The 21,118-nt window shown below is 34.8% G+C and overlaps 1 protein-coding gene across 3 annotated transcripts in view; it reads left to right on the plus strand.

The window, feature by feature from the left end:
* Window positions 1-21,118, plus strand: part of LOC110994311 (homeobox protein prospero) — an 81,401-nt gene that overhangs the window by 24,785 nt on the left and 35,498 nt on the right. For all 3 annotated transcript variants that reach the window (XM_045628635.1, XM_022260868.2, XM_045628641.1), the window contains exon 3: window positions 5,631-5,689. The gene's annotated coding sequence lies outside the window, so the exon portion shown is untranslated. The remainder of the gene's footprint in view (window positions 1-5,630; window positions 5,690-21,118) is intronic.

Below are 21,118 nucleotides of genomic sequence, written 5' to 3' on the forward strand. Positions count from 1 at the left end.
TATGAGAGTAAATAGTCGAAATATGCGTTTAATTCTCAGCACGAATTGAATTTTTATCGTCTATGTATACGCTATCATGACTACGTTATACAATCAATTGTTCGATAAGAGCACGAGTATCGATCGATGGTTCCCCTTCATCTTACCCCGCAGCTGCGCCGGCGCAGGGTCAAAGGTGGGTGAGGGGCAAGTCAGCTTTGTAGTGGGCGCTGAGTGTGCTGTCTACAGGATTACGACGCCATGTTTGGTGGCGTTACTTTTTGAAAAATTTCCGTTAGAAATTGCAACATTCAAACCTAAACAAACAAAGACAGACAAATCAAATGCAATTTCTTAATCGTTTCTTTAGCTTTTAGATTTGCATTAGGTTTTAGGTATTTTCCTGTAATCTAATATTCGGGTGATAAAATGACAAAACAACTGAATATTATAGCGAAAATAACATTGCAAGCAATGCTACCACTCACTCTACTGGTCATGAAAATAATCTTTGAACAAAATAACCAAGACAGGGCCCTATTATTTTTTTTTAACTTGGCTTTGATCACCTGAGAGACACGAAGGTACAGAATCGTTATCGATGTCTGAAACAGAAGCTAGAATAAGTCAGTCTGCAACTGTCAGATTTGTTTGAAAAAAATAAAAAATAAAAGCAAAATGCCTTTACAGCGTAGGAGAGTAATTAGACCATAAGTTTAGACCACAATTATAAATGTTCTTATTATTCTTATTATGACATTAGTATTATAAATATGAGAAGAAATATACGTCATCATTAAAAAAAAGCCCGCACAATACGGAAATGACGTTACCATTATCATCTGACCGAAATACCACCTGGCCAGTATTGTCTTAGCAACATCAAAACCTTAAAGACATATGATACGCCCACAAAACACATTAACTCGCCGGATCAAACAACATGTGCATATCTAACTCAAACCAATATGACTCTTAAGAAAAAGTCTTAAAGACCTCGTAAGGAAACACGAAACCACAAGGTAGAGTTTACGATACGGTAGAATCAGCTGATTATACAGACATCTTAGAAATTCACCTTAAACTCCGCGCAATAGAATTGTATTTGGAAAAATAGGCCGTCTTATTGAGAAAAGTATTCGGTGTTTACTTGAGGAAAAATTGTGAATGGTTCGTAGTTTAATAACAGATGTCTTTAGAATACGTTGATTAGTTAAGTAACACTCAATAAAGTAACCTTCAATAATCCATCGAACAATAGAAAAATGTAAATACGAAACAGTAATACGCTTATTTTGAGGGGCGCCTGACATGTGCGCACGCGTCGATCTACAATCGGAGTAATAATAAAAAATAATAATAAATCCGGGTGAAGAATAAAGAAAATCACCCCCCGACTCCGCTTGCCTTTATCTTGCAGACTTCTAAAAGATAATAGGGGTGGTGGCCCCCTATACGAAAGTGTACACCTTTCGCTGGGGTTGCCATCGCGCGCGTAGGGAGAGTGACGCTTGGCGCGTGGAATTTGGCGGTTAATTTCAAATTTGTCTTATCGCTTCCTATGTATATTGTCAAGCATAAAAACCATTTAATAGATTTATTTAGCGATACATAATAATTAGAGAATATAATATAAAACGCAATTTGCGTATAATTATTTACACAAAAGGAAAATATTATAACACTTTTATAACTATCTATCTAAGGCCACAATTTACGATTTGAATATAAATTAATTAATTTAAAAAAAAATTAGTGGCACTACAATGTGATTAGGTAGGTGATCATCCTCATGTGCCTGACACACACCGTCGACTAAGGTAGGTTCCGTTCGAGGGAATTTTAAATGCGTAATATAGAAATAAATTCCATTGGGTATCGAACCTGCGACCTTAGGGATAAGAGCTACACGCTGAAGCCACACTACACTTCCTTTATAGTTATAAAACTTTTACATATCTAAATTACTATGTCCCATAAATATTTATGTGTGTGTGAGTGAATATTCACTTGATTAAATTCTAGGTATAACAAGAGAACACTTAAGCCAAATCGCAAACTGTAAGACTGTTAATCATCAATCTTAGCAATCAATACGCAGAAAGGAATGGGTTCAAACAAGTAAAAAACTATTCCTTTATTCCATTTTTATCCGCACATTGTCTTCTCTGTTAGGGACAGTCTGGGTAATCAAAGGTACACGACAAAGCCTGGCTTTTTGAACTGTCCTTTGCTATTTCATATCTTTGTAATTGGCTTTCGATTTATATTCAGTTTCCTTCTGTTGTTGAATCAGATATGTCAAGATTACGATTGTGATTGAGTTTTTCAACACTTTTGACATATTCAGGAGATTTAACTTTATTAAAATAAAAGATCACTTAATTCAGACCATTTATGTGAACACATTGTCAGTAGAGTACTACTTATAACTATGTTAGTAAAATTAAAAAATTCTTCCAGACGGCTAAATTCCGCCATAATTTGGCTATATATTTTTTTTTATTCTACACGATTTCTTTTATCAATTGTTCGTTCAATTATAACATGTTAAATATATATAATATAGTTTGAAACATAGTTCCATAAATTTCTCTTAATTGTTGAAATATTTAAATATGTCGTAAACAATCTCTCCGATTTATGGCGGAATTTAGACGTTTGGAAGCATTTTTTTTCAAATAAGATGAAAAAAATGTCGAGTTTTTTTCAATTGTTTACTGTGCAACCAAGTAGAAAATATATCAAAAACAATATTATTTAGTGAGTCTGAGTTCAAAACATTTTTTATTTCCGAAGTGACTGTTGTGGAGGTTGCCCTCCACTAAATCCAGCCCCGGATTCCCTATTTACGCTTTTTTACCTAAAACCATTTGAACGACTCAGAAAACTTGTCTAGGCTAGACGAAAAGTCTACTCCTAGTCAAAGATATTCTATTGGCCTCAATTTAACTGCTTCAAAAGAGCTGTACCCATTTTGCAATACAACATTGATACAAGCCTCTACTCAATTAAGGTCAAGACGATTTCTTTTTAACGATATCATTATATCAAGATATTCGTTCATTAGCACACGTCACAATACGCAAGAAGCGAAACAATACGTTAGTACTTCACAACTTCTCTCAGAAACATTCATCTCGCAACTATTAATTAGTAGTCCCCCGATGCTGTAATCAAGCATAAAATTAAAACTTGGCACACGCCACACGCCCGACAAAAGTAAGGGTGTGTCCATACAGTACCTTATGGCACGGCAATTTGTTCAAGACATCTGGCCTCACACCTGCCCGGACCCCAGCACTCCATACCGTCACATTCTAGACAACCCGAATTACAAGAGAATAGGGCACATATTCATCGTGTGTTATGGTTTTGGCGGAGAGCAATGCCCCGGTCGTTCTCATTAAAATTCGGAAATGACGTACGTTTTTTCCGTGCTCAATTGTCCTGGACGCGGTCAAGCGAGACAATATGACAGTGATGTGAATTTGGCGTTTGCTCATTAGTAATTCCTAGTTCCAGGCGAAAGTTTTAATATGCTACCCGTTACGTACTGAATTAGTCTCGTCTCGTATGCAACTCCTGTTTGTCCACTAAACGTCAATCTCAATGTCAGACAATACAATCAGGATAAACGCTTGTACGTTCATTCACACGTACTCGCACGTGAGTAAGGAACTTGGTTAAGGTAGTGTGCGTGCCCATTCAAGACAGCCGACCTTCTTACGTCACTTCCTGTGACGTCACCTCCTTGCAAGTGGGCGTGTGTATTCACCCTAAATGCTCGTTATGTTTTTTTATATTTTGACAGGTTGCGGTTTGAATCTGATAACTGAAGGGCTTAAGAAATTGAATAACGTGTAATTTAGTTGAATTCGTATGATAGCGATTTGTAGACGTGACTTTTTTTCAATGGCACGTGGCACGTAATGTAACCGTGTTATTACGATATTATAATGCATCAAGTAGTTTTTTATCCAGATATCATACAATTTGAACAAACAAAAAGATTTCAAATTTAGAATGCAGACATTCTAAATTCAAAACATCTACAATGAGGTACATATTTGTACTTGTCAATTCAAAGCGCTGCACAAAAGAAATTAGCTCTTCCGGCGTGTTTCTGCAAAGCAGTTAATTTATGTCTCACCCCGGCAAGGATGCGGGACATAGCGGTAATTTGGGACAAGTAGACCAATTCCGTGACCCATTGTAGTTCAAGTAGCTAAGAACTCCTTGCGCCCGCATTTCGCAAATAAATATTAATGTGTATTCGTTTTTACTGTTTCTTTGAACGAGGGCAGCGTTAGATTCTAAGCAGACAGTACGTAAGGATTACTTTAGAACGGAAATATGGAAGAATTTTCAAAGATATTTGTTATTATTCAATGAATTTATTTGTATATAAATATCGATAGAATTGCTAGTTCTAAGCGTTGTTAAGCAGTATTGGTCTAAGGTTCTTATAACTGTGGTTCGTATACATACACGTTATATTTTAGTCAATTTGCATACTATATTCTCAGGAGTAGCTATTGATAACTGTATAAATTGCGTCTATACATAAATTTTATTAATTTAATTTAAAATGGATTGTCTGTTTGAAAACATAAAACCAATGTTTTAAAATAAAAACCAAACTGTATAAATTGAGTGGTGTTACAAACTTTTTAAGATCAGTCCTTAGATTTTTCATCTGTGCCTATTTTCAGTTTTAAACAGGGTTTTCAAACACTGCACAATACAAAATGTGTGCTCTTTATAGGTTGTAACATATTATCTCCGCGAACTTTAGAATCCTCAAAAGGCCACCTTTAACAGATGCATCATTGATTCAAATATGGAATCAGTTTGAGTATCACAAATGACTTCCGGTGATTGAGGGGCACCAACATTGCGCCGACAATAAAATTAGCCTCTAAGTGGCAATATTACGCGCGCCTTACACCTGGTTTTCTTTTGATAAAGATTTATTACTTGTAGTTTCTTCGTATACACAGCTTATTACTTTAAAGTTTCAACAGCTTTTTTGTACGCCTTCAAATAAATACTTGACAATAATATCGTGTAATTTATTGAATAAAATCTAACAGAGTTTTGTTTTATACTTGTTTTGTTTGACATATTCGTCAAATTGTTGTCTGGGAGCTAATCAATATCGATTTATCATGTTCTAATACGGGTCTAAGATCCTTATAAAAAGCGTCGCACGCGCACGCCGCGGGTGGGCTAACACGTGCTAGCCCGTATTGATTCTGTTTTCTCTTATCGATAAGGATTATCAATAGGAAAGTGGTGAGGTTCAAAATGGCTTAAGAAGTCTTTTATGAATTATGTCATTAACCTTGTTTTAATGTTGTGGAATAGGAGACTCTCATCCCTGAGGTCGCAGCTTCAATCCCCGGCCGTGCAATAAAAATATGTTTATTATGGAATATAAGATACAGGTATCACTTATTCCATTAAATTTGATAGACTAGGCTTATAAGCTTCCGCCTAACCTACATCAACGAAAAATTCGGAATTCAAATAATATTAATTAAAACGGACGTTTCGTGCTAATACCCAATAGGCGTTCTCGTGAAATAAAATGATTTTCGATCTTTTTCAATACATTTTCAGTAAAGGAAGTTGTTTGTCTGTTACAGAGCCAGCGGAGCGCCACGGGCAGTTTCACATCGGATAGGTGTATAAAATCATATTAATGGTGAGCATTTTTCAATATAACTTTATTAATTGACAACTTTCTGAAATTGAAACTATTTTTTTTATTCCGATGATGTATTGTTCTTCATCATATTTATATATATGAGGGGCAGTGTTGCCCTAATGCGTATAATTCTAAACCCTGAGGTCGTAGATTCGATCCCCGGCTAAAACTAATGGAAGCTGTCTATGTGCGCGTTTAACTTTCGTTCGTTGAAGATGACGGCTTTTTGTCAAACATAGGAGGCTACTTGCCTATTTGATTGACAAGTGGTCGTGAAACAGATACAGAAATCTGAGCACTAAAAAGATTGTAACTGTTGTTGATACGTTAAATGAATATAATTTTTTTTTTAAATTTTAGTTTAGTAATTTAGATGCACGATATCCTAAGTTATCCCTTACTAGGATTGCCTGAAAGAGATCGCTTGTTAGCGAAAAGGCTTCCCGTTCACTTCAAGCAACAAATTACTGAATAAAAAAATTCGATTTTCAAAAACTTAAGTAGTCACTTATATTAATAACTTATGCAGAATACTGTAACGAAAACGGGCCTTACAGAGGGCAATATTGAAAATTACTACAGCGTTTTGTTCAATTGTTTACTTATTGTTATACAAAGATATGGCCGAAGCCTTTCTTCAGACTTTTCATACAATTGTAAAAGCGTAAATTCTCTTTGAAATGATATTTAATACAAAAACCGAGGCCTATGCTTGTTGGAATTTTTTTTGCGAAACTCGTTTTATTTTCTCGCACTAACCGAAATACGTATTTTAATACTCTACCTTTTAAGTTCTCTTGAACTAATTTATGTTTTATACATGGCATAGTTAAGCGGGAATAAAATATTAGGCATCGTTTTGTACTCGGCATATATTAATATAAAAGTTTCTATAAATTTGTATGATGCCTTTTAATGGTTACGCGTTTTATGATTTTTAAAATAATTATTTAATCATTGTTACTGTACTTTTATAACGTCCAGTTTATTAATTATTATTAACTAATTATAATGCGACATCTTGCCATTGATTCGCAATTCTTCCATGAAACTGATTATTAGGATATTAATGTTTTCCACCTCACTAAAGAGGATGTGAGCAAAATTTAAGGAAGCGAGATGACCTGGTCTTTGTTTAGTAATAATTTTTTTTTTTCCTTGTAATATTGGGAATTAATTGTTTGTTTATATCAATATTTTTTTGTGTACATTAATATTTGAACTAAGTGTATTTTTTTACAAGTGTAGATGGAAAAGGGTTTGGTTGCAATAGCTATCTATATCACAGCTTTCAGACGCGTTTCAAAAGTTATGAATATTTCAAGCAAATTTCGCGGTAGACCAGACACAATTGTACTTAGGTTAGGTACCATACAAAGTACATATTATCATAGCAGTATACGAATATTTAAATAATCACTGCCGTGGGAAATTTGATTAGTACGGAAAGTTTTGAAGAAAAGATTTGCCGTTCGAAATTTAAACTGTATAGAATCAAACATGGCGAACAAAAACCGATAAAACGGAACATTAATCAAGAACAACGGGGTTTTGAATATCGAACACCAAAAGCGATGGTATCTCGTATCATTGCGTTGCAGTTACGATTCGAACAACTAGAACCTATTGTAACTATATCCGTTATGTTTCTAAGGATGTCTATGGATGTTTTAAATGTCATAGTGTTTTGAATTCAGAATATTGATTTCCGGTTGCTGCAGAATTGTTGTGTAATATAATATTTCAAATAAAATAATTTTCCAATAATTATTGTTTACTCTAACAGTGTTGGCCTAATGGCTTCAGCATGAGACTCTCATCCCTAAAGTCGTTGGTTCGATTCCCGACTGTGCACCAATGGACTTTCTATGTGCATTTAACATTCGCTCAAACGGTGAAGAAATCAACTTGCCTTTAACCCTACTTGTCTATTAGATTGACAAACGTTAACCAAACAGAATTTGCGGCTCAAACCGAAAAAAGATTTGACTGATTTATTATTTATTTATTGCTTATATCGAACGCTAAATAAAACGGAAGTAATGAAATCAGTCGCAACATATAACAGACATCGAATTGAAATACAGATAATGTTTACACACACGCAAAAAGCTAAAGCGAACTAATCAATAATCAGATAGGTACCTAGACGCTATAATTCCTTTAATAAAAATACAACGAGGAGGATGGGGTGAATCGCAGCGGGCTTCGGGAAATTCAGCCGTTGAATGGAAAACGCGATAGACAAACAGCTCGCTGACCCCTGCCACCCCAAGCCACCCTAACGTGCATTTCGCAATGCCCCCGCGGCCAAACGTTTTTAAACGATGAAAGCCAGACTGATTATGTTACTTTATTTAGTGATTAATTGGAGATTTTCATATCTAATTGGTGACTTGATAAAAAACAAATTTACCAATGTCAGAATGATTGCTGCTATTTTGTTTTTATGTATGTATTTAAATCAACCAATGGTTTCTAATATAGGAGAGCTAATGTTTTTTTTAACAAGACATTCAGCTCTGGATATTTCCGAACGAAAAAGTTTGTCTTTGCTCCGGGACTAATAAAATCGGTTTACAAATAAGTTCGAATTTCAAAAACAATTGCCTAAAGTAATATAAAAAAGTTAAGGTTTTTTTAAAAAATAAAGATTCGAATAGCTGTAGGTAACAATATTTCGGGTTAGAAAGTTTGTCTTTGCTCTGTGACTAAAAAATAAATCGATTTTCAAAAAAGTTCGAATTTCAAAAACAAGCACCGATGACACATAGTAGAGATTATCCAATCTTAGCACCGGCACGCACAGCCCTTGTAAATCAAGTCGACGCGAAATGGCTGACCAACTGCACCTCCCCCCCACAAATCTATGCTATAGCCTGCAAAAGTGTGCGCCATAAATTTTATACAACTAGGTACGGAAAATGCGCGCGTGTGTGTGAAAATTCGAGCGCCTGTAAAAGGAGTGGACATCGTCGTATCGCTTTGAGTTGGCAGTAGGGTTGCCAATATATTTGTATACTTTTGTAGTCGTATAATTATTTGTAAAATTTTTGAGGCTTTTGAGTAATTATTGGTAAAAGAATAACAATTAAATTTACAATTTGTTACACAAAGATCTTTATGTATTGTTGTCAATGTTGTCTATTGTTGTCAATAAATAATAAAATTTACTACTATTTTGTTTTTTTTTATTATTATAACTTGCAAGTGTATTAAAGTAACCGCGGTCAGCGAGACAAAGACAATATTAGCGTTTCAAAAAGTTACCCTTGACAACCCTTTTTCAGATAGTGTTGTTCTGTTTATCTATAAAATTGACGACATCGATGCGAGGTTTGTTAGGACTAATTAAATAGGATCTGGTTCACCAAATTTGACAATTGCTTTAGTCTGTGGTCACGCCAATTTGCGATACGTACGGAACTAATCTGTCAATTTGTGGACAAATTAACAAAAGTTAAATAAATTGTTTTATATACAACACACGAATGTCTATATTCTTTTAAATAAATAATTTTTTACAACATTATTGACTGGTCATATGTCATTTGTCTACTGTGGTCTGTGACAGTTTGCGCTCCTCGATTGCTGTGTATCATTCGATGAAATAATAATAATAAAAGACAATTGATAAAAACGACGATTCAACCGATTTTCAGTTCTAGTAATATTTAAATCCATAAAAGCTAGAAATCCTAAATTACATTAGGTACATTATGAAATGTTCATCTTTGTTTACATTTAGTCATGGATTTTTTATCTAACAGGTTCAATGTGACCGAAAGCGATTTTTTTTTCTTTTTTCTTTTCTTTAGTGACGATGTAAACGTCCTTTTATGTTGCTTTCCATTCGGCCGGTTCAACACCGAGCCCAGTCAGGTGTGCCTAACTCGGAGACCGATGGAGCCAGCCACTTAGTCTGCCACTGTCACTAATAATACCTATCGTATAACAGCGCCGCCGAATTATCAACATGTTCAAAACAATGCATTGTTTTAAAAGTTCAAATTTCGAAAAGCGAATTCGAATTCGAGCGGATGTTGCTGAATAGCACGCACACATAGGCCTTATTACCTATCAGTTACGCACTTATATTTAGCAGTAAACGTAGGTAAAGAGAGGAGATGTGCACAAAAACGCATCTTCCCCCCAGGCTCCCCCCAGCGGCCGCCGGGCGAACGAATACATTCGACTAGGCCATTTGCAATATCGCATTGTGTGAGTAGGTATCTATACGCGGCGGTCAGTGTGTGCACGCACACAGGCGCGAGTTAGCTTAGCTCGTGCGTAGTTTTACGTAGCTACGTATACGCGGTATTGGTTTTCTGTAGTACTGGGGGCTTTAACAAATTTCAAATTCACAAAATCGTGATTGGTCGGTATTTTGTTTGAATAAGCGGACGCAACGCGACGCGGCCCGAGCTTAAAATTTCGATAGATAATTCGTTTAGCAATAAAATGATGAGTTTTATTTGATTTTGTACGCGTGATGATGTGATTGCTCCAAACCTATTTGTTTTGCTGCAATTTGGTTAAATAGTGATTAATTTGTTGATTGAACACGAGCTTACATATATTTACCTAACAACAAATTATAGCTAATCATTACATTGTCGTAAAAAAACTATATCAAATTCTAAGTAATATCCAATAGAGCATAACATCTCAATAGAATTTAACATCCTATCCATCATTATCTATCAAAAATGAAGCAATTAAGGAAAAAAAATAATAAAGCAAGGGACACACGCGCCAATAACCATAGAGAAGCGGAAGACAGACGCTCTAATAGACCAAGAAGCCAAATATCAATTTCTAGGGAGCCATTCGTGCGTGCACGTCACTTAAAACCGCGGAAGTACGCTACAAAAACTCGGAACCCAATCAACTCAAGAAATTCGAATTTCGAATATGTCTACTCATCGTCTTCTTGGCATGACGCGATAGTTTTGAATTTCGAATGTAGAACTGCGTGAAGTTAATTACAGTGCCACATACGATTGGCCTGTTTCTTGATCTGTAAGAGCGTCGCTATCACGGATATTAGTATTGCCAGTAAATAAAAATTACTCATTGTAAGGGGAATAATTTGACCTACCTGGCTTACTTATCGAAATGTCTTAATAAAACAATGTATACTGGTATCTAGAAAATATAGTTCTAGGCTTAAATAAATGTTATATAAACTAAGGAACAACTGATAAGATATGTTTACATATAACTATTAAGATAATTAATAATGCAAAGAATAAAATCCTAAAAAAATAAAAAATAAACAACATTTTTTTTAAAGAACAAGCTATGTTTTAAGTATGTAATGCGGGTGTGCTATAGTTCTAATTGGCCCTGGCTCAGCATTATCCTGAGGAGCAGAGTGTTCCACAGCACTGGTCAATCTGCCAGATCACGGCAGCTAATTTGCGCCTCAGTTGCAAAAAGACTAAGAATGTAATGATACTAATACTTAAGTGAAAAAAAAATAACCAAAGAAAAATTAAATAAATGTTACTTGTTTATTAATAGTAAAGTCTATAATACGCTGCGAAACTTCCTATACGACTATAGAAAGAAAATAATTCAAAAAGAGCATAATTCACAAAATAACGCACCATCTGGACTGTACCGGTAGACTACGCGACAGCTTGCTTGTCCGTTACATGAGCGAGAACTATCGCGGACCACCTTTTAAACCGTTATTGTTTCGTACTAACGAATCTGTTTATTACTATAATTTGCTGTAAGCTACATCTTTATATACATAAAAAATAGTGGGCTACCTTTTTAGGTTTGAGCAATAGATCTGTCTCAATCATACACACGTTGTCGACTTTTTGTGTCTAGCCGAGTCGGTTTTCTCACGATGTTTTCCTTCACCGAAAACAAAATTCAAGAATCAAAGGGATCGAACCTAATACCTCAGGGATGAGAATTGTCGACTGAAGCCTCTAGGCCAACTGTGCTCTAATATTTAATATACTTTTACGATATTACATAATTCCCATATAGAAAATTTGAAAAATTTATTCATAAATCAACAATAATTTCAACTGATTCGCCTGCATTATTAAATGTTCCTTAACCAATTCGACTTAGGGTCCTTCAAGAAAAGAGCGTAACAATTCTTAAAAGGCCGGTAACGCACTCGCGAGCCCTCTGGAATTGAGAGTGTCCATGGGTGGCGGTATCACTTAACATCAATTGAGCCTACCTGATTGCCCAGTGTTCTATAAAAAAAATCAACAACGCAAAAAGAGTTTTTTAATTCGAACCAGTAGTTCCTGAGATTAGCGCATTCAAACAAATTAATGTTATGCTAGTATAGATCGGGGGTTCATTTAAACGGATGTATCGAAGGCTTAAATAAAGTGCAAAGTAATACGGCGGTTATACCTATTGTCTTGCGTTTTCTTTTCTCGCTCCTTTGTGGCTGCGGTTGTGGAGTATTGTTCCAACGTCCCACGGGCCCTTGTCTTGAGTGCAAACAGGTCATGGGACACTTTTATTTTAAACACTTTCCCACGGTTTGCGTTATTTAACTTTTGTGCCGAATTTTACATAATTTTCTCGATAATGTATGAAAAATAAAAGACGCGTATTTTGTGAAAAGAAAATGTTGATTTATCTCTGGTGGTTTCACTAATTTAAAAAATTCAAATTTCGAATTGAATTCTCACAAACCTTACACTACCGATACTTCCGTTCGTAATGTATCTTTCGTATTGTAATAACGTTTTAATATATGAATAAACGAAAGCTATCTACTCTAGAACATCAGTATAGAAGTTCTAAATACATAATCGATACAAGCACCTACTTTCCTCTGACAATATCCGTATCCGAGAAGCTATTCAACTCAATAGTTCCGGCGGCATAGTTCTCACAATCAAAAAAAGATTTGTCACTTAAGTGCGAGGGTGGGGTCCGGAAGGAGAAGTTCCCAGGCACCAGGCGATTATCACCCCGGTGTCCTCAGTGACCCCTTCCGATGCAAGACGTTAAGAGTCGGTGACTGTTCGACACTTCGTCATAATTGTATTTGCAAAGAGTAGGGTCGAGTCAAAGATACATTTTATATTAACATTTCAATGTTAAGAAGGATAATTAAATTATTTAGAGCCTATGTAGACATAAACAGGACATTTAGTACTAACAAAAGACACACACAGAAACACAGAAAAATAAAATAAAAAAAGAATGTGAGATAAATTTTTTTTAAAGAACAATGTATGTTTTAAGTATGTAATGCGTGTGTGCTCTGGTTGTAATTAGATTTAACAATACTTAGAGGAAATAAAAAATATAGTAAAAGTTAGTAGTGTAAATAATGAATTCTGTAAAGTGTATAGTAAGTAAATAAAATTAAGAAATAGATAAAAACATATTTCTGGCGGATTAAAAATTATATTTCGTGACTAGTTACCTTAGAAAATACTTTACGATTGGCATCTGTTTGAACTTAAAATTCGGCCTAAACTAACTATACGAATTGTAAAATAAAAACCATTTATAATTTGACCAAAAGTTGTAATCTACTAGCCAACTGGGGAGCTATAATATTTAACTATTCATAGAGCATTATTGGTGGCTAGTGGCTTCAACGTGAGACTCCTTGGGGTCGTGAGTTCGATCCCCAACAAGATACCAATGGACTTCCTGTCCGGCGATGGATGGCGAAGGCGATGGCGTGTGTGCACAGGCACACTATTAGCCTATTAGCTAGACAAATTTTGAAACAGTAACATAATTTGAGGCCCAGACCAAAAATGTAGCAGCAGTTTTTTTATCGCTATAGAAAGGTCAAACCGATAGTTGCAAGTTTCTTAATTCTATTATTATTTCCTAATTCTTGATATTCTTAATTTAAAAGTAGGTATTATGAAACTATCTACGTATAATTCAGTAGTGTACCGACAGGAAGGAAGTGTAAGACGAGCGCGTGAGAAGGTAGCGTGTGTCGTGAGAACCGGCCTAAGTTGACATAAATACTCTATGGTAAGCGGTGACCCTTGCCACAGAGTAGCTTTGTTTACAGTGCCCATCCTTTGTGGTTAAATAAAGATATGTTACACCGTGTATTTGATTAAGACGTTTTTATAGAAAGGACTCATAGGGCTTTTAATATATGAATAAACAAAAGCTGCTTATGGTAGCAGATCAGAATTAGATTTGTATCGATAATTAGAAAAAGGACTTAAAAGGCCCATACACCATATTAGAGATTGGCAGAGATTTGCACAGTGCAGAGAGGAATGCCGGAATATGGAAATAGGAATATAAATGTGTTTAAATTTAAAACTATCCGAATTAAAAGACTTAATTAATAATTATTTTATAGAGGCTGACAAACTTATATATAAATAATTGTACTTGTAATTCGTGAGATTAGATTTTTAGTTTGTAGTTTTTTGTTGTATCGTGGTAGATTAAGGTTGATGATAGTATTTTTTTTATAAGATTTGGTTATGCACTTCTTGCACTTTATGGATCACATTTCTTTTTTTTTGTTTTCTTCGTCAGCTCCCCCAGACATCTAGGCATTGCAATCAAACCAGTTGGGATTTTGACAAAGATATCATCTCGTTAAGCGACGATAAATCACTGATATGAGTCACGGACAACGGCATGACGAGCTCAATAAAAAGAGGATCACTGCCAATCGTTCCGTGCTAAAGATCAGGGTGCGACGACCTTCGGTTGGGGCCTCTATCACGAGATGCCGCGGGCCTAAATCGCTACCGCTTATGCCACGTATATCTCAATTTATTCTCTTTCGCTACACTATACTATCCAGTTAAAAATAAACGACAGTCGATACATGGAATAGTTTTGTTTTGAATAATTTAAATGTTTATTCTAATTTTATTAATAGGCAGGTTTATGTTATTTCATTAAACGTAATAAGGTGACTTTATATACAAATAATTAGTTAAAACTTTCTAAGCAATTTGCTAAACAAATAAGAAATGTATGACTCACCTATAAACTTTACAAGTACTTCGTACTTAGCGCTGTACCTTACCGCTGTGACCCCTGACTTAGCTCCCACCGGAAGGTATCAGGGGCTCGACAATCTGTCCGTCCGGCCGCCGCTTCCGGACCCGTAAGGCGTGACGCTCCCGCCCCGCGTATAGTATGCGCACGCGCAGCCATTGTTCCTAATTAGACGTGTCATTATGTTATACCATATTAATTCTATTATCAAAAGGATTCCATAATATTTTCAAATAAATCACTTTATCTTATTATCTTATAATTTAGAAGTTATATAAAAATTATATTTATTAAAGATTTATAAATACTCACATAAAAATCATGGACGTTGTAAAATGAATGCGCGCACACGACATTTACTACAGAAATGGCGGGAGTTTTCAATGTCCTTTCTTATAAAGGTGTATTTATGGGCGATGCGAAGAGCCTCCCGCATAGATTGTTTTCAATTGCCACAGGAGTTGTATAAAAATAATTCCCAACAAATCACTAAAAATTGATTCCTTTGTTTCTAAGGACATTCACCTTATACAATTTACATCTTTAACATAGTCAAATTCAAAATCGTTTATTCATATAAGTAACACAATGTACTCTTATGGACGTCTAAAAAGAAAGAAATACATATTAAATGCTTCAAATTTTACATTTACTGCCAGTTCTCAAACCAGTTCAAACTTTGAAGTGTGAAATGGAGGTATTTTTATTTATAAAAATAATTACCTAAGAAAAGCGGCCATACAATGCGCAAAGGCCATGAGAACTTGGAGAAACTGATCGTGCAGAACAGAAGGCTTCTGTGTTACCAACCACCAGATGCCTTCTTGTCAAAGATCACGTAGCCGTTTACAAACCAGATGGACCGATCAAGTGAAAGACTCATCGTTTTCAAAGCTATACAGTGTGATAAGTGAAGCGCTGGACAGAAACCGATGGAAGCAGAAAGTCCGCTCTAGATGATTCGTTGCTGACCACGACGCTCAGACATGAGCTGCCGACTGAAGAGAGAGAGAGACAAGAAAAGCATGTCTAAAACAGTATTGATTAATCTTAAGAACTACGACGAAACTTCATCATAAAATTGTAAAGAAATTGTTTCCAAATACATTCCAAAGTTATGCGAAAGTGTGACTTATATTCAAGTTTATAAGATTTATAACGGCATGCAGTTGAAATTAAATGTAAAAACCAAAGACATATATTTGCCCATATGTAAATTTTCACTTACCCGACGCCTAGTCACAGGCTTCATAATTGCTTTCCTTACGTAATTATAATTGGCGAGAAAAGTGTGCACATTAATTATTCATTACCGTATCACCCCTCATTTGCGTTGACTTGAGACACGGCGGTTAAACACCAGAGTGCGCCACTATTTGTTTTCGCGGGTTATATTGATTTTTCTAAATTATTTTTTTACAAATCTTTCTTTAAATTTAAAAATTGCACATATATACAAGAGACGCAATGTAAATTACGCCGATACTGACGTAGATTTCGATGCATAAATTAATAATTATTGTAAAGAAGTTAGATTTTAAAGTCTAGAATTAAGATCAACTTTTGCTTTAACAATGCGTATTGAATTTAGAGAGACGAAAAGTAATTTATTAAAATTGTAAACCAAATTTAAAAAAAATATATAATCTTATTTCTTTTCAAATCAATCCATTTTTTATGTAAGATTTTAAAGTCTAGACTAAAGTTTAAATTTGCTCAAACTATGCGTATTGAATTTAAGAGACGAAAAGTAATTTATTAAAAATTGTAAACAAAATTCCAAAAAAAATATTCAATCTTATTTCTTTACAAATCAATCAATAATTTATGGTAACTAAATTTGATTTAAAAGTCTAGAACAAAGGTCTGCTTTTCTTAAACAATGCGTATTGAATTGAGACGAAAAGCAATTTATTAAAAATTGTATACAAAACCTAAAGTTTTTAGTTGCAGTTGAATTAAATCATTACTTTTATCAGATTATGAGATATTCTTTAAGAACGCAAGCTCCGTTACACGAAACGGAATATGTTCACAAAGAAAGCATCATACAAAAGGTGTGTAAAACGTAAGCCTGAAAGGGCAGACAATGTCATGTATCAAGTTCACAGCCAAGAGGTTAGCCAAGCGTTGGTACACTCATGCACAAATATCATTTACCACGAAATATTTTAATATAATTTTTTTACGAATTTAGCAACTTTCTAGTTAATTTGTTTCCATTGATAGCACGTAATTTACCAACAAAGTAATAATAATAATTTTGCAGTTTTTGCCGCGCACTACCAATTTGTGAAACCAACTGCCCACCGAAAGTATTTCCGAACCAATTCGACTCTGGCTTTGAGAGTGTCCATGGGCGGCGGTATCACTTAACATCAGGTGAGCCTCCTGCCCGTTTGCCCCTGTTCTATAAAAACAAAAACAAAAAACAAATAGAAAATTAATTGCAGCATGTTAAATGCAGCATTTCCCCGGTGTATTGAGATATTCGTTGAGTTCTGGGGTCACCGGCACTTTTGGCAGCATAAATCTTTAATAAGCGCCTGTGCACTTGAACCCCACAGCCCAAAAATCATCCCTCCAAATGGAACAAAATCGTGAATTTTTAAGTCTTATATAACATTTGGTTATCGAGAAATAAACACGTCTTTGCGAATGTACGTAAAAAGCGGTAAGATTTAGAAATCACAAAACAATAGCGAAACAATGCAAATGTAATACAATATTAGCATGGTCCACTGTGGGAATAATTAGAGCATTGCCCGCTAACTTGAGGACTTTAACAAAAGGAATACTAGTACTGTTTTTATGAACCCAATTTTTTTATAAGTGGATGTATGTGTCACCATAATATTTTGTGACCTTTTGGGAACCTACTGTAAATATGTTCATACCAATAATATCAATAAAAATGAGAATACTCTCTATAGCTGGCTATGACTCGGCTTCAGAGTGCTCCCGGAGGTCGTAGGTTCGATCGCTTAGCCGGGGATCAAACCTACAAACGAAAGGAGTTTATTTCTATGTGCGCATATAATATTCGCTAGAACTGTAAAGGAAAACATCGTGAGGAAACCGGCTTGCTTTTGAACCAAAAAGTACTTGAGTCGGGCACAGGAGGCTGATCACCTATTGGCCTATTAGATTGACAAATGATCAAGAAGCAGATACAAAAATCTGAGGCCCGCACCCTAAAGAACTTGAAGCGCCGCTGATATATTTTTATTTCAATTCCGTGTTGTTTTGACAAATCTACACCGTCTTTTGTTTGCATATTTTGACAACTGAAAAAAATAATTCATATCAAAATCTAATTATTGTTATTATCTTATTAATCAAGCAAAATTATTATAGTCAATAGTCAATTTATTTCCAGACATTTTAAGGTGTTTTTAAAAAAGGATTACTTAATTTAAAAATTTTAGTATCAGCTAAAAAACCAGCCGAACGCCGCCTCCGTGAATAATATCGCAAAACTTTCAAACGCCGAATTCGTTTAGGGCGTAAAATAAAAATAGTATAATTACATTTTCAATTAAATCTTAGTGTTCAACAAACACGACGTGCTCCTTTCTAGTTTTATTGGCGAAATCTCGTAGCCATGGGGTCGCTTTGCTGTTTACTCTGTCGCATCCAAAACAACGAGTATTCTTAATTTCCTATCGCAATTATTTTAATCTATGCAATCAGGGTTTCAAAACTAACAAGTACAAAACGAAATTCTATCCGTATTTTACAACGTTTTTAAGGCACCTCTCTAAGTGGGAGAGCTCTTCAAGAATACAGTGTATTTCTAAGAAAGCTTTTCTAGACTGATTAGCCTTCTAACGTCGTAAGTGAAATGTTAATTAATCTATCCCGCTTACACAAAATCCCTCCAATCATATAAATAAATATGATTGCTTCCAATAGAGTATTTATATAATACAATTGGATTAACAAACGTTTATATAAACATATTTGCTAGACCGAATATATGGTGGTAGGAAAGCACTAATATATGATACATATAACAATCCAATGTGAAGTGAATTTTTACTTATAGTACAATAAATGTTAAAATTAAAATTAAAAAATTTGAGCTGTTTTGTCCTAGTAGCTTCAACACGCGACTGTCATCCCTAGGTCATAGGTTCAATACCCGGCTGTGTACCAATGGAAATCTAAAATTCTGGCTTGCCTATGACGCAAGTTGACGGCATGTGATAGGCACAGGAAGATGATCACCTACTCACCTATTAGATTGACAAAAGATCACGAAACAGCTATAGAAATCTAAGGAACTGTCATAAAGAGTTAATAGCACCAATGATTTATTTTTAATAAAATAATTAAACCTACAAACAAAATAGACAAACCCTTAGTATCAAACCATAGTATGTCTTATAAGACAAAACATGAATTGTAAATATCTCGTGCATAAAATTAAACTGTTAAAATTTCTTCCACACATTGTTGGGAATTGTTACGCCTGGGAGGTTTTAATAAAAAGTGCACAATAATCCGGCGCACACAAGAATTTGAATGTTTTAATCAAAGGTATTGTTCGGCTGCCCTAGAATCCAACAAAACGTACTTGCTATATAAAGACGAATTGAATGTTAAGGTAGAAGTCTAGTCAACCACAGGCGAGATTGGTTGTCGCCATCCCTTTCCCCCGCTATTTTTTCTTCCACTAAAGTCTAGATAGACTGGGGTGCCGTCTTACCCCTTTTGGGGGGTACTTGAGACCCTTATCTGTTGTAAGTTTGTTCAGCGTAGTGGTTCGTAGGGGACCCTTTGCTGATGCATCTTGAGTCGCACGTTACGGTCAATGCAAGTGCATTGGTTTTCCGTTTTATTTTGATCGTGTTTTCAGTAACAATAATAATAATAATGTTTATTTCTTTTCCACATATACATACAAGGTTATAATGTTTAAACTAAGATGATGTGTTATGTGTGTCGTATTATTATGTACGTGTTTACATTGTATTGTTAATGAATAAGTTTCAAGTAAATAATTTTATAGAAAAATTCCATTAGTTAAATTTAAAACATCTTCAGAACACATAATATTATTAAAACATCGGAAAGCGCTTGGAAATTATTGAATTTTGTCAAAAAAGCATATAAATAACAAAAAGGAGATTTTAGACAGTTCATTTATAGTAAAAAAACGATTTGCACAAAATATGACGATCCACAAAATTGCCGGGTTCATAGTTTAGCGGCAGCATACGCCTACTTATGCGTGTATGCTTGAGGATATTTTTTATTTCTTCCCCCTGGTCTGTCTGGTCTTGCTATTTGAGCTATCAGCCACAATGCCGTGATTACCCCGCCAAGGGTGTTTTCGTCGATTTTTAACACCCTCCTTCGAAGTATAATTACTATTAGGCATAGTCTGATAGACTGCTAGATGATCAGAAATATTCTTATCTATCCATAAAGTGTATATTTGTAATGTACAACGTTATCAATAAATTAATAAATAGCGTTCATTACAATCACACAAACGTAAACAATATAAAATATGTGAAAGTTTTGAAAGTTTTAAATAAATAACTTTAATGTAATAACACCTCAGAACATGTTACTTTCTATATCAAATAGCTAATATTGTAAATGGTAGGCGAACGCCAACATAAGATACATGAAAAAAAAATCATAATATTATTTGTCACAAATATAAGTCTTTATAATCCTTTTCAACGTGAAGTGAGAAATATACTAGTACAATTCAACTCGGAATCAATTAATTATCTCACTATAATTAACGAGAAACCCCTAGTATCAAATTAAAATTCCCTTAAAGAAAATTGTGAAACGCACTACTTCAACTATCAGGCTCCGGCATCGATTCTCAGATTTCAGCTCTTATTAAAAAAAATAAAAAAATGTAGGCCCACTAGTGTACCCTGTAGCAACCCGGTTTGTAGTTAAGATTGACAGACAGGGTTGGGGTGAGGGGGTTGAACTGAGTGGAAAAAATTATACGTGCCAACCGACGCATCTTAACTTCCGAAGCTTCGAAGCTGGAATAATTACTGGCCAGTGCGTATTTATAGCTTTACAATGTGCGTAGTCTGTTTTAAGTCTACACGCATTGATCTTGTATCTATATTAGGAATACGTGTCAATGTATTATGTTTTGTTTCGTATTACATACACAAATTGTGTGTCTATTATATGGGTTGAAACTATAACAAGCTTGTCCTGCAATTGTCATCATATAATCCAAATTTTTTTAAAAAATTTACCGAATTTAACAAAGCATTGGACATATTATACCATTGTGTCGCAGTATGATTTAAATGGCAAGTAGTTGAGACCTAGGTAATTCATGTGAATAAAAAGTGCGCTCAAGAAAATGACAGATTAAACGAGCTTAACGTAGTTTTTGCTATTGTCTGTGTCTCCATCTTCTTTGTCTATTATGTAATTTAA

The sequence above is a fragment of the Pieris rapae genome, chromosome 1 (genome assembly GCF_905147795.1).
Source record: "Pieris rapae chromosome 1, ilPieRapa1.1, whole genome shotgun sequence".
In the NCBI taxonomy this organism is placed as follows: domain Eukaryota; kingdom Metazoa; phylum Arthropoda; class Insecta; order Lepidoptera; family Pieridae; genus Pieris; species Pieris rapae.